The sequence below is a fragment of the Bos indicus x Bos taurus genome, chromosome 9 (genome assembly GCF_003369695.1).
Source record: "Bos indicus x Bos taurus breed Angus x Brahman F1 hybrid chromosome 9, Bos_hybrid_MaternalHap_v2.0, whole genome shotgun sequence".
In the NCBI taxonomy this organism is placed as follows: Eukaryota; Metazoa; Chordata; class Mammalia; order Artiodactyla; family Bovidae; genus Bos; species Bos indicus x Bos taurus.
The window spans coordinates 39000244-39012776 of record NC_040084.1 but is presented as its reverse complement, the minus strand read 5'-3'; the positions used below and the strand labels follow the sequence as shown (position 1 = coordinate 39012776).

General features: G+C 37.3%; 1 protein-coding gene across 1 annotated transcript in view; it reads left to right on the top strand.

Annotated features, from left to right (window-relative positions):
* LOC113898713 (gametogenetin-like) overlaps window positions 1–12533 on the top strand; it is a 55214-nt gene that overhangs the window by 19552 nt on the left and 23129 nt on the right. The window lies entirely within an intron of this gene.

The window sequence follows — 12533 nt, the reverse complement described above, 5'->3', positions numbered from 1 at the left end:
ATAAATGAAAGTATTAATTGATGTTGCCTGGAAAGAAAATGAAGACCGAGAAATGGCTATGTTCTTGGTGTTTTAAAATAAGGTAATATTATTCTGTTTGAATGGCGCCTTCTAAGGAATTACCACAGTCTCATACACAATCGACTTAAATGCATTCTTTATCTTTAAAAGGAAGCAGAACAGGATCATTGAATAAATCACACGTGTTCACAGCCTTGTCTGGTGTAACCATATACTACACAAACACATTATTCTCCAGTCAGGAGGGTAAGGGGACATTTGAAGCGGGGCTTGCCCTTGCAGAGACCTTTTTTTGTTTAAAGAATAGTGCAGTGAAAGACCACACAGTAGAAGATAACAGAAAATATCTTCCATGCCTTCCGCCACCTTTATACTTTCTTGTTCTCCTTTGTTCTCTGAGGACATCTGTGGTAATGATTATTCTGTATAACTCATAGGTACATAGAAGGCATATCATATTTCATTTAATTTTGTCTACTATAATTATTGCTCTCTTTTACATCATGCTATTGTAGGTTTTTAAAATACTTTTTAAAAGATATGAAAGATGTTATCAGAAATTTATTAGTTGGCTGTGGATATCTAACTCTGAATTTAATAAAATTTAATAAAATTACATTTTAGGAAGTCTAGTAGACTTATCAAGCTACATCTTAAAGAGGTATATATACTGAGAGATGAATTTCATTTTCCTTTTTTTGGCATCAATTTCAATGAATTTTTTTTACTTAAGCATTTAAAAGACTTTCTTAATTATGAACAATAGTGATAAGACATTTTGGAGGTTTTAAAATAGGTCCATTATTTCAAATGTTTTCAATATTTTGATAGTTGCTTTGCTGTCTATATTATGGAGGAAATTCAGAATTTAAGTTTTTACTTCTTTTTAGGGGTTCTTATATCACCTCTCATTTTTGCCCTAGGTTGATCCCTTGGGGATTTTTGAAATTTACGTTTGAAAGGGTCTTTTTTTAAATGAATGCAGTAATTTTTATTTTAAAATTTTTCAAACATTTTAATTTTATTGCGAAAAATGTCAGACATATGCAAAACTAAAGCAAGTTATGTCTGAGCTTTAAGTGAGATGTCAATACAGGGACTATGTTTGTTAATGCGGCAATATTCAGGGACTCAGGAAATGTTTGTGACTTACCGCATGCTTGAAAGAATTTGTATAAATCAAATTTTTTAAATTGTTCAGTCATTTCCCCATCTTTAACAGGTTGTATTTCAAATGTTTGTTGGTTGTTAGCCAATTTGGGGACCTACAGATGTGTTTCTCATAGAAACAATCTTAAAATGGCTATTAGCTTTTCAGCCTAGCTCTCAGTAATTATCTAATTCATAGTTAAGGGAAGCCCACACATCACTTTTAACATCGTTTCAGTGAGAAAATACTTTTACAGTCGAAGTCCTGGGGAACACCACCCCCGCCCCCATCTTCCCTTCCTCTAAGTATGGATGTACAGAAGGAGAGTCAGGTCCTCCTTAATGAAGATTCATATCCATAATGGGTCTTCACCAAAAGGAGCAGGAACTCAGAGGACCCTAGGAGTATGAGGTGGGGGATGGGAGTGCACACTGTACATTCCATTCTGAAATTATTTACTGTTTCCGTTGCTAAGTGGAGTTTGTTTTTGTGCTTTTTTTTTCTAAGGACTTTTTATTTAAAAAAAAAGTTTCACAAATACTCTATTGTATCTAAAGTTTTCATTTTACAGGCTTTTTTAAAGGAAGGCTTCTGGTTATTTTCTTCTTTAAGTTTGTGGCATAGAGGGAAATTATTTTTACTGGCTGAGATATGCCTAAGACAACAGGAAAAGATTCCTGACTGCTGCTGCTAAGTCGCTTCAGTCGTGTACGACTCTGTGCGACCCCATAGATGGTAGCCCACCAGGCTCCCTTGTCCCTGGGATTCTCCAGGCAAGAACACTGGAGTGGGTTGCCATTTCCTTCTCCAGTGCATGAAAGTGAGAAGTGAAAGTGAAGTCGCTCAGTCGTGTCGGACTCTTAGCGACCCCATGGACTGCAGCCAACCAGGCTCCTCCATCCATGGGATTTTCCAGGCAAGAGTACTGGAGTGGGGTGCCATTGCCTTCTCCGAAGATTCCTGACTACTAAAATGTAAAACTGGAGTATAAACCTGGGTACTGAACTGTAGATAAGCTAAAGTCAGGTTGTTGGAATAATGTTTATAGTGAACATACATGTAATATTAACCTTTTAGAGTGTCTGGGAATGACAAATGAAAGCAGGAAGATGAGCTCCAATGCTTTTGTCATACCAACTTGTCCTCTCACTCTTCCAAACTGACCTTACATTCCTACTCTTCCAGGCTCTTATCCTGGCAGCTCTGTAGGCCCCTATCTTACATCCCCTCTAGAGCATGTGCATGCTGGTGAGTGACTTGAGGGCAGGCCCCCAACACTACTGAGCCTCATTTTCCCAGAGGGAGTAATGCCAGTATCCTTATATACACAGAGATCCACATGTCCTTTGTGATGAGTCTGATGAAGGTCCCACAGCACGATGTACCACAACTTCACTCCAATCCATGTTTCCAGTAGATGAAGAGGGTTCTACAGTGTGTCCTGTACTGAGCTAACAAGGTATTGAATACTTTCCATATGTTACTGTGTTAGTTCTCACAGTAACTGAAGGATTTAGGAGTTCTCGTTTTACAGATGAGGAAATTTTCCAAAAACTAGAGATGGAGCCAGTGAGTGGTGAAACTGGATTCAAACTGTTCTGAGGGGACTAAACGCACAAATTCCGTATTTGAACTTGCCCACTCTCTGGTGGCACAGATGGTAAAGAATCTGCCTGCAACGCAGGAGACCCAAGTTCAATGCCTGGGTCAGGAAGATCCCCAGGAGAAGGGAATGGCTACCCACTCTGGTATTCTTGCCTAGAGAATTCCATGGACAGAGGAGCCTGGAGGGCTAAAGCCCGGATGTTTGCAAAGAGTTGGACATTACTGAGCAAAGAGGTGGACACGATCTGAAGTCTCAAGTAAACGCCCTGCAGCTTTCAGTAGGTTCCTGCAGCTAGAAATGCAGTCACCTGTAACCCAGATGAGGAAATTCTGGAGCTTGATACTAAGACAGGGCTCCAAAAGAACCCTTCAACTGTGCGTACTGGTGGTGCTGAGAGTGCCAAACGACAGGTTCCCCTGCCAAACAGCATAACAGCGAAGTCTGCATGAAGATAGTAAAGAGAAAAGAAAGCAAATCCAAGAAACTAGAGTTGTCAGGTGATGCCACAGAGGAGCCTCTAGACTCACAGACATTTCTTCTGCATTAATTAATAACTTCTCCAGTAACTTCAAAGATACCTACTTCCAGGGACTTCCCTGGCAGTCCAGTGGCTAAGATTTCACCTTCCAGTGTAGGAGGTGCGGGTTCAGTCCCTGGTAGAGGAGCTGAACTCCCTCCTGCCTCACTGCCAAAAAGCCAGAACAAAAACAGCAAAAGCAATATTGTAACAGATTGAATGACTGAAAATGGTCCACATAAAAAAAACATTTTTTAAAAAAGATACGGTACTTATAGATCTCTGAATTCCTAACCACTGATGGAGAGTCCACATTTAAGATATCAGACTCAGAAACACCCAGAAATAGCTTAGGACAGTTCTCAAAGTGTGTTCCTGGGAACAGCAGTGTTACCCTCACCTGGGAACTTGTTAAAAATGCAGATTGATGAGCCCATCCCAGACATACTAAATCAAAGTGGGGTCCAGGAATCTGTGCTTTAACAAGATTCTGATCTTGGTGTGGACCAAGGTTTGAAAACCATGGCCTAGGAAGATGAAGGATTATCCAGATCCTCCACATTAACCTAGAGTTAACTAGCAACAGCTGCCTGAGGCTAGTCTCTGCTTTCCCTCCTTCCTCCAGCCTCTAACCAGTGCTGTGGTTAGAGTTAGGTGACTCAACCAAGATGACTACCCAGTTGGTCATTTTTTTCCTTGAAAGCTCCAAGGAAAATTTTGGGTAGGTAGCAGATGATCAGTAATAACTGAATTGAAATCTTAAAACTCATTGTTTATGATAGGGGAATTGGAAATAAATGTCTATTAACAGAGGTTTGATTAAAAACAAATTCTATGAGGATTGGGACCAACACTGACCACCACTGTGTTCACTATATTCTCATTGCCTAATACAAAGAAAGCGTTCAATATTTGTTGGTTGAATGAGTGAATATATATTCATATATATTCACATTTTGAAGTACAGTGTAGCCAGTTGAAAAGTTTTCTGAAAGTAGTCTCCCACATACCCCAAAACTCAAAAATCAATGTTTATAGCAACTTTATGCATAATTGCCCATAGCTGGAAACAACCCAAATATCTTTCACCAGGTGAATGGATTGAGGGTGGGGAGGGGGACTGCATTTGGGATATTAGTTGAGGGGACTTCATTTTATATGTTATTGTTTGAATTATTTATAAGAATTTATGTATTACATAATTAAGCAATAAACATTTTAGAGACTGGAAGGATAAACACCCAAAATGTCAATAGTAGTTATCTCTAATGGAATGACAAGTGATTTTTTTTCTTATTTGTAGTTTCTAATTTTTCTATATAAACAGGTTATGCTTTTATAACTGGAAAAAAAATGTTACTTTAAAAATGGGGAGAGGGACAACCAGGAAGCATGACACATGAAAAAATTTATACGAATTAGAAATGTGAGGACTTCCCTGGTGTTCCAGAGCAAGGGGCATGGGTTTGATCCATGTTTGGGGAGCTAAGATCTCTCATGCCACATGATGCAGCCAAAAAAAAGAAAAGAAATGTGAAAGTTACAAAAATATCTAAAGCATGGTTTCACTGGAAAAAGAACTTGGATACTCCCTCCTCAAATTTGATATCCATACAAATTACCTGGAGTACCTGTTAAGTTCAAATTCTGATTCCAAGATTTGCATTTCTCACAAGCTCCTGGTCCTTAGAGCACTTGAATATCAGGCTATAACACTGTGTTGTCAAAAAAACAGCCACTAACCAGCCACACATGCACTTGAAATGTGGTGAGTCCAAACTGAGGTGTACAGGTGTAAATTACACCTCAGATTTTGAAGACCTAACACACACACCAAAAACTTAAAACATCTTAATTACACCAATTACATGTTGAAATGATACTTTCAGACATATGATGTTAAGTAATATATTAAAATTAACTTCACCTGTTTCTTTTTACTGTTTTAATGTGGCTACCAGAATATTTTAAATTACATTTGTGGTTTGTATTTTTTGGCTCATATTATATTTTTATTGGACAGCACTGATCTAGAATAACTATTAACAAGATTGTTCCTTCACTCTGGGTCTTAAATCACTACCATAATTCAGGAAAAGGATTAAAACCTCATTAACGACCAAATTGGCAACTTTTATATATTATTCATTAAGTTAACATCCTTAGGATTTCTTAAAATCTTTAGGTAGAGGCTGAGACAAATAGAAATTATAGAATTTTAGATCAGGAAAGAAACCTTGAGGTCATCAAGTTCAGACCCTGTATCTTATGGAATTATTTATCAATTTGACAAAAATGTATTCAGTACTTAGTATCTGTGAGTATTACATAATGGGCAAACAATTAAGGTAAACACCTACTCTTGAGAAGCTGAGAATGATGGTAATGGGCTATACCGGCACCCATAAGACATGTGGATAGAGTGTTTCTCAGACACAGAGGTAGAGGCCAGCACAGATTCCATTTTCCTGAGGAAGATCTAACAGACTACACAAAGAGGGCTTACTTGGTCTGGCCCCAAGTTGCCCCAGCTTTTACAGCTTCTGTTTGCTATCAGTGATGCAAATAAGGCTTTAGGATTAGCTGTGTATTTAAATAATCCATATAAGGCATGTTCTCCCTTTTCTTTTACACAAAATAGATACACTATTTATCAGAAAGCAAGGAAATTTAAACCTGAGAAACTTTGGAAGTTTGAACACAGTTGATGGTAGCAGAATGAAATTTGGGGTATAGCACAGCCAACCTTCAATTATGTGTGCAAATGAGGGACAGGAACTGCTGAGATGATTAAAAGCTATGAATAAAACAAGAAGCTCACTTCAGCAGTTATTTTTTTAAAATTTATTTATCAGGAATATCTTATATCAGGGCATTATGACTGAAATTTGTTCTTTGTTACATTTCCTTTCTGTGAGGGAATGAAAAGATAAATTTAGGATAAACAATAAAGCATTTCAGGGAGTTACGAAAAGTCTCATTACTTCAAGTGGTAGCATGGGCTGAAAATATGACTAGCCCTTTACAATTTTTTTTTAAGTTAAAATCTGATTCCCCCCTTTGATATTTCAACCATTAATAATGTACTGTTTCTTTAAATCGGGTGGCTTTGTTATGCATTCTTATCCTGTAGAGAAGCAGCTTCAGAGGGCAGGCTTCCCTCATGATATGCACAGACCCAAAGGCCCTTGTGATCATGGGCTGAATCTAATCTGAACATCTGTATTACTCATTTTCAACCAATATTTTTTAAGTTGCCCATCTGGAAAAAGTCAAACCTACCTGAGAATGGCTGGATGGGCCTTGCCCAAGAGTGAAAAACTGCCTGAAGCTATTCAAAACCAAAACTGAACTAAGTGGAATAAATAGTTCTACCTTAGGAATTGTAACTACTTGCCCCTGTCTTTATCTTTAAGAGTAATTGGAACAAGATTTTTAGAAACGTTTGCTTAGGAACCAGCAAGGTAATTTGGTTAATTTGGCCTCATTCATACCAAAAAGAGAGAGTGTTTTGAGACTTGTTGGCTTTTAAATTCCTAATTTTTTTTTTTAATCTTATTGCCTAACTTGAGCAGTAATTATTGTAAGTGGCCTTATATTATCAGTGTGTCCAACTCTTTGCAACCCCATGGGCTGTAGCTCGCCGGGCTCCTCTGTCCATGAAATTCTCCAGGCAAGAATACTGGAGTGGGTTGCCAATCCCTTCTCCAGGGGACCTTCCCAACCCAGGGATTGAACCCAGCTCTCCTGCATTTCAGGCGAATTCTTTAGTATTTGAACCACCAGGGAAGTCCCAGAAGGGACCTGATTTTCTTAAATGATCATCTGCCATCCCCCCACATACAAAGGAAAACCCATTACAACATTGTTTAAAATGCATCCATTGTAAAGACAGCTGTCCTTTGGATCAGCATGTTGGAGGTGCAGGAGGTTCCTATTTTGGAGTATGGACAGGTAAAGATTGTGAATTTGGGGGATTTGGGATGATGAGACATTTACAGGTTTAGATTCTGGAAATACATATCCATGTAAGTGTAGTCCAATAATGTTGTAATTTAGGTATGAATTCTTTTTTTCTCAAATACAGAGTTTTAGAAGAAGCAGATGTTTTAGGAGAGCCAACATACTGCTCATGTCTTGTAAAACAACAGACTTGCTTTGCGTCTTTCCTGAGTTGCATCAATAGACGAAATACAAAATGATAATTAGTCTCCTTGTCACTCCATCAGAGGATTTACAGATTTATAATTTCAGCATGTTTATGACACAACTTACACCCTTATTTATTTCAGATGATTTTGTTAGCTGGTATCTGCAGTGTATGAAAAAAAAACTCACTTATCTTTCCTAAGCTTTCCGTGTCAGTTGGTCATTAGAAAACGTAATGATCTTTTGGGAAAAAATTCAAACATTCCAGCCTCTTAAATAAGTATTTTTCCCTCTATGGCATTAATTTCTTCCTATAAGTTTTTACTTCAGCTGTAATTTTAGAGTAAATGGGAAGTACACATAATAACTGCATTTAAATTTATGATGTGCTGATTCTCTTTTGAAAGTATTCTTGTAATAAAGAAGGAATTCAAAACAGAGAACCTTAATCTGCAAAAATAAAAGAAAGCTACAAATCTGCCAGCATTTCATTCACATTGAGCTATATATTTCTGAGGCGTCTCTACCCTTACTAGCAGGCAGAATTTTCATTCTCCAGAATAGAATATGGATAATATAGATAGACATTGATAATTATTTGGCTTCCAAATTATGTTTTCTTCATGTACATAGATTCAGGGGCAGAATGTTTAGAGAACTGTTTCAAATGTATCTTGAGTGGAGAAGACCAACCAGGGCAAATCCAATCTATTCATTCTCTTACTCTCCTAATTCGCTGTTGCATATTTTCTCCTCCTGCAGTCACCAATACCTCCTTCCCCTCTTCCTTTTCGGCCCTTGTGTCTTGTTTCCCTGAGAAATAGGAGTAATCAGAGAAGAATATCGACAGATGCCAACACCATCACCCACCAGTTTCTGTGCATATTCTCTTCCTTTCTTCCTGTTACTATGAATGAAATGTTCCAATGTATCTCTTCAGCTTGTGCACTGGATCCTATCCCTTCCCTCCTACTCAAAGACAGTGAATCAGCAATCTTCCCTTCTCTTCTGCATCATGATTCCCGCCCTCTCTGCTGGACCATTTCTCTTTGCATAAATTGCTACCACTTTGTTGGAAGCAGCTCTCTGCACTCTTCCTGGATTCTTGCAGTAGCCTCCTAAGTGGTCTCCTTCTTTCAACCCCTGCTCCCCTTCAAACTCTACTCATCTCAATAGCCAGAAAAATCCAAAATCTTGCTACTCCTTTGCCCAAAACCCTCCAGAGCTCGCTGAGGGTAAAAGCTAAAGTCCCTGGCAAGGCTTTCAAAGCCTTATTTGGTTTTTCTTGTCTTTTCCCTCTAACTCAATCTCCAGCTTCTCTCTCTGGGCTCCTCCTGCACCAGCCACATGGACCTCTTCTTCCCTCCAACACCAGACACACTCATAACACTTGCACCAGCGTGGCTTGTTCCCTTACTTTCTTTGGATCGTTCCTCAAATATCACCTTCTCAATATAACCTTTCCTGTTCACTCTTTAAAATTACAGCTCCCCCCAACACCACCACTTTCCCTGCTCTGTTTTTCACTTATTCCATGTGGTGAAATACTGTGTATTTTTACCTGTTAATTGTCGTTTATCATCTGTCTGCCCCGCTCCCAAGGAAAATCCATGAGTGCTTGGGACTTTTTTCCTTTTTACCTCCTTCTCGTATTCCTAGTATATTCCTAGAATGTAGTAAATGCTCAACAATAACTTGTTGAGTGAATCTGTCTTTATGAGAGTGTAATTAGAAAATGACATGGGAATATTAGTCATGCTGACTAAATTTTTTAAGTCTATCTTACCAATTCTATTTTACAGACATTATTTGAAGATATTTTTAGCTTCATTTGGGTCTCATAGATCCTTTTTTTCCTTTAGAACAATCGTGGGACTCGTATACTTGAAGAGAAATATACTGTGAAAAAAATGCATGTATCTTAATTTCTTTTGAACTCTTGTATCTTTCAATAGCTTGCTGCTTTAAAATTTTTTTTAATTCAATTTGGACATTCAAGTATTTATTCTTTATGATCCCTAATCAAAGATGATCTGCTATCAATTACCTGTAAGCACTGCTTTTGTGTACTGCACAAATTTTGGTATATTGTATATTCAGTTCAAAATACTTTCTTGTAATTTCTTATTTTACCTATGGGCTAGTTAAAAATGTTATTTAATGTCTAGATATTTGGGGATTTGCACATATATTGTATTCTAATTTCATTTTATGGTCAGAAATCATATTTTTGAAATTTCAGTCATTTGGGGTTTTTTTGGAACTTGCTCTGAGGCCCAGCAAACAGCTTTTCTTGGTGCATTTTCTTTGTGCACTTGAAAAGAAATGTGTATCCTGAAGTTTTTAGATAGTATTCTATAAATGTCAATTAGACTAAGTTGGCTGATTGTATTATAAAAGTCATTTATATCTCTGCTGATTTTCTCTTTGTTCTATCAATTACTTTATTGATCAAAGAGGAGCTGAAATCTCTGTCTGTGAATTTGTCTGTATGTCCCTTTGTTTGGATTAGTTTTTATTTCTTGTATTTTAAAGCTCTATTATTAGCTGAATGCATATTTAGAATTGTTATAAATGTTTCTAATGATTGACTCTTTTGTTATTATGAAATGTCCCTGTTTATTTTTGGTAATATTCTTTGTCCCTCTAAAGTCTACTTTGTTTAATGTTAATATAGCCATTTCAGTTTTCTTTTAATTAGTGTTTATATTGTGTATCTTTTTAAATCCTTTTACTTTTAATCTATCTCTATGTTTAAAATGCATTATATAGTTAGGCCTTGCTTTATTATCCAGTCAGATTTCTCTGCCTTTTAATTGATGTGCCTAGTCCATTTATCGGAGAATTCAATGGCACCCAACTCCAGTACTCTTGCCTGGAGAGTCAGTCCCATGGATGGAGGAGCCTGGTAGGCTGCGGTCCATGGGGTCACTGGGAGTTGGACACGACTGATCGACTTCACTTTCACTTTTCACTTTCATGCATTGGAGAAGGAAATGGCAACCCACTCCAGTGTTCTTGCCTGGAGAATCCCAGAGGCGGGGAAGCCTGGTGGGCTGCCGTCTATGGGGTCGCACAGAGTCGGAAACGACTGAAGCGACTTAGCAGCAGCAGCAGCAGTCCATTTATAACTACTGTAATTATTGATATGGTTGGTTTAAGTCTGCTCTCTTGCTGTTTGCTTTCTACTTATGCCATCTATTCCAAGTTCTTTTTTCTTCTTTTCCTGGCTTCTTTTGAGATATTTGACTATTTTAAATCATTTTATCGTCTCTATTGTTTATTAGTATATGGCTGTTTTAGCTTTTTAAGGGTTACGACACATGTCTTTAACTTACCACAATCTACCTTCAAATCATATTATACTACTCACCTTATAATAGTATACTTCCATTTCTCCCTTCCAATACTTTGTGTTTTTGTTGCCAGATGTTTTACTTCTACATATATTTTATACACCCACAATACACTCTAAATATTTTGTTTTACATAGTCAATAGTCTTTTTAAAATTTATTTTATTTTTTGGCCCCACCACACAGCTTGTGGTATCTTAGTTCCCCAAACAGGGATTGAACCCAGGCCCTGGCAGTGAAAACACAAAGCCCTAACCATGGGACCACCAGGGAATTCCCTAAAATTTATTTTATTTTTATTTTTATATTTATATATATGTATGTATATATAATTTCCAGTGTTCATTCCTTTGTGTGCTATCACTTTTCCATCTGGTATTGCTTTCTTCAACCTGAAGAATTTTCTTTACAATTTTTTACAGTCCAGGTCTGCTGGTGACAGATTCTCTCACTTTTGTCAGGAAGGTTCTTTCTTTTGTTTTCATTTTCAAAGTTACATTTTCTGTGTAAAGAATTCTAAGTTGATGATGTTTTTATTTGCATATCTGTTTGCTTTTAACACTTGTCTTCTGGCTTACTTTCTTTCTGATGAAAAATTGGTAATCATTCTTATCTCTGTTCCCCTCTATGTAATGTATCTTTTTTTTTTCCTCTGACTGCTCTTAAGATTTTCTCTTTATCATTGGTTTATGGCAACTTAATTATGATGTTCCTTGGTGTGATGATCCTGTGTTTATCCCTCTCAGGGTTTATTGCATTTCTTTGATCTATGAGTTAATGGTTCTCATCTATTGTGGGAATATTTCAATCATCATTTCTTCAAATATTTTTTTCTGCCAGTCTCTTCCTTCTGATTCTGAATTATACTCCTTAATGTTGTTCCACAATTCACTGGGACCGTGTCCTTTTTGTCTTTCTCCCCATGCTTCAGGTTGTATAATTCCTATTGTCTGTTTTTCAGGTTCACTGATCGTCCACAGTGATCTGCTGCTGTTAAGCCCTTGCAATGAAATTTTTCTTTCAAATAATGCAATTTTTCAACTCTAGAAATTATAAAGATTTTCAAAACTTCTTTTAGTGTCTCTATTTAGATACTTTACTTGTTTCCATATGTTTTTCATTGTTTCTTGAACATATTTATAAGGTCTATTTTAAAATCCTTTTCTATTCTAGTAGACTGATTTTATCCTAGTTATGAGTTTCATTTCCTTTCTTCTTTATGTGTCTCCTAATTTGCTGTTGGTGCTGAACCATACTATTGAGTTTCTAGACTTGCTTGTCTTCCTTTTTGACAGTATTTTGTTTCAGCAGTCAGTTAATTTACTTTCAGATCAGCTTGATCCTTTCAAGTCTTGTTTTAAAGTTTTGTTAAGATGATTCTAAAGCAGAAGGAGTTAAAAATTTTTCTTTCTAAATTTTAAATTTAGAGCCAGGTAGTAATTATTTTGGGCTTCCCTGCTGGCTCAGTGGTAAAGAACTGCCTGCCAATGCAGGAGACACAGGAAGCACAGGTTCAATACCTGGGATGGGACAATCCCCCGGAGAAGGAAATGGCAACCCACTCCAGTATTCTTGCCTGGGAAATCCCATGGACAGAGGAGCCTGGTGGGCTACAGTTCATGGAGTCACAAAAGAGTCTCAATTAAATGCTGTCAGTCAGGGACTAGTCAGTGTCTGAGATTTTACCCTACTTCCAAGCCTACAAAAGTAGCTTGGATTCTGGCAGAAGACATAA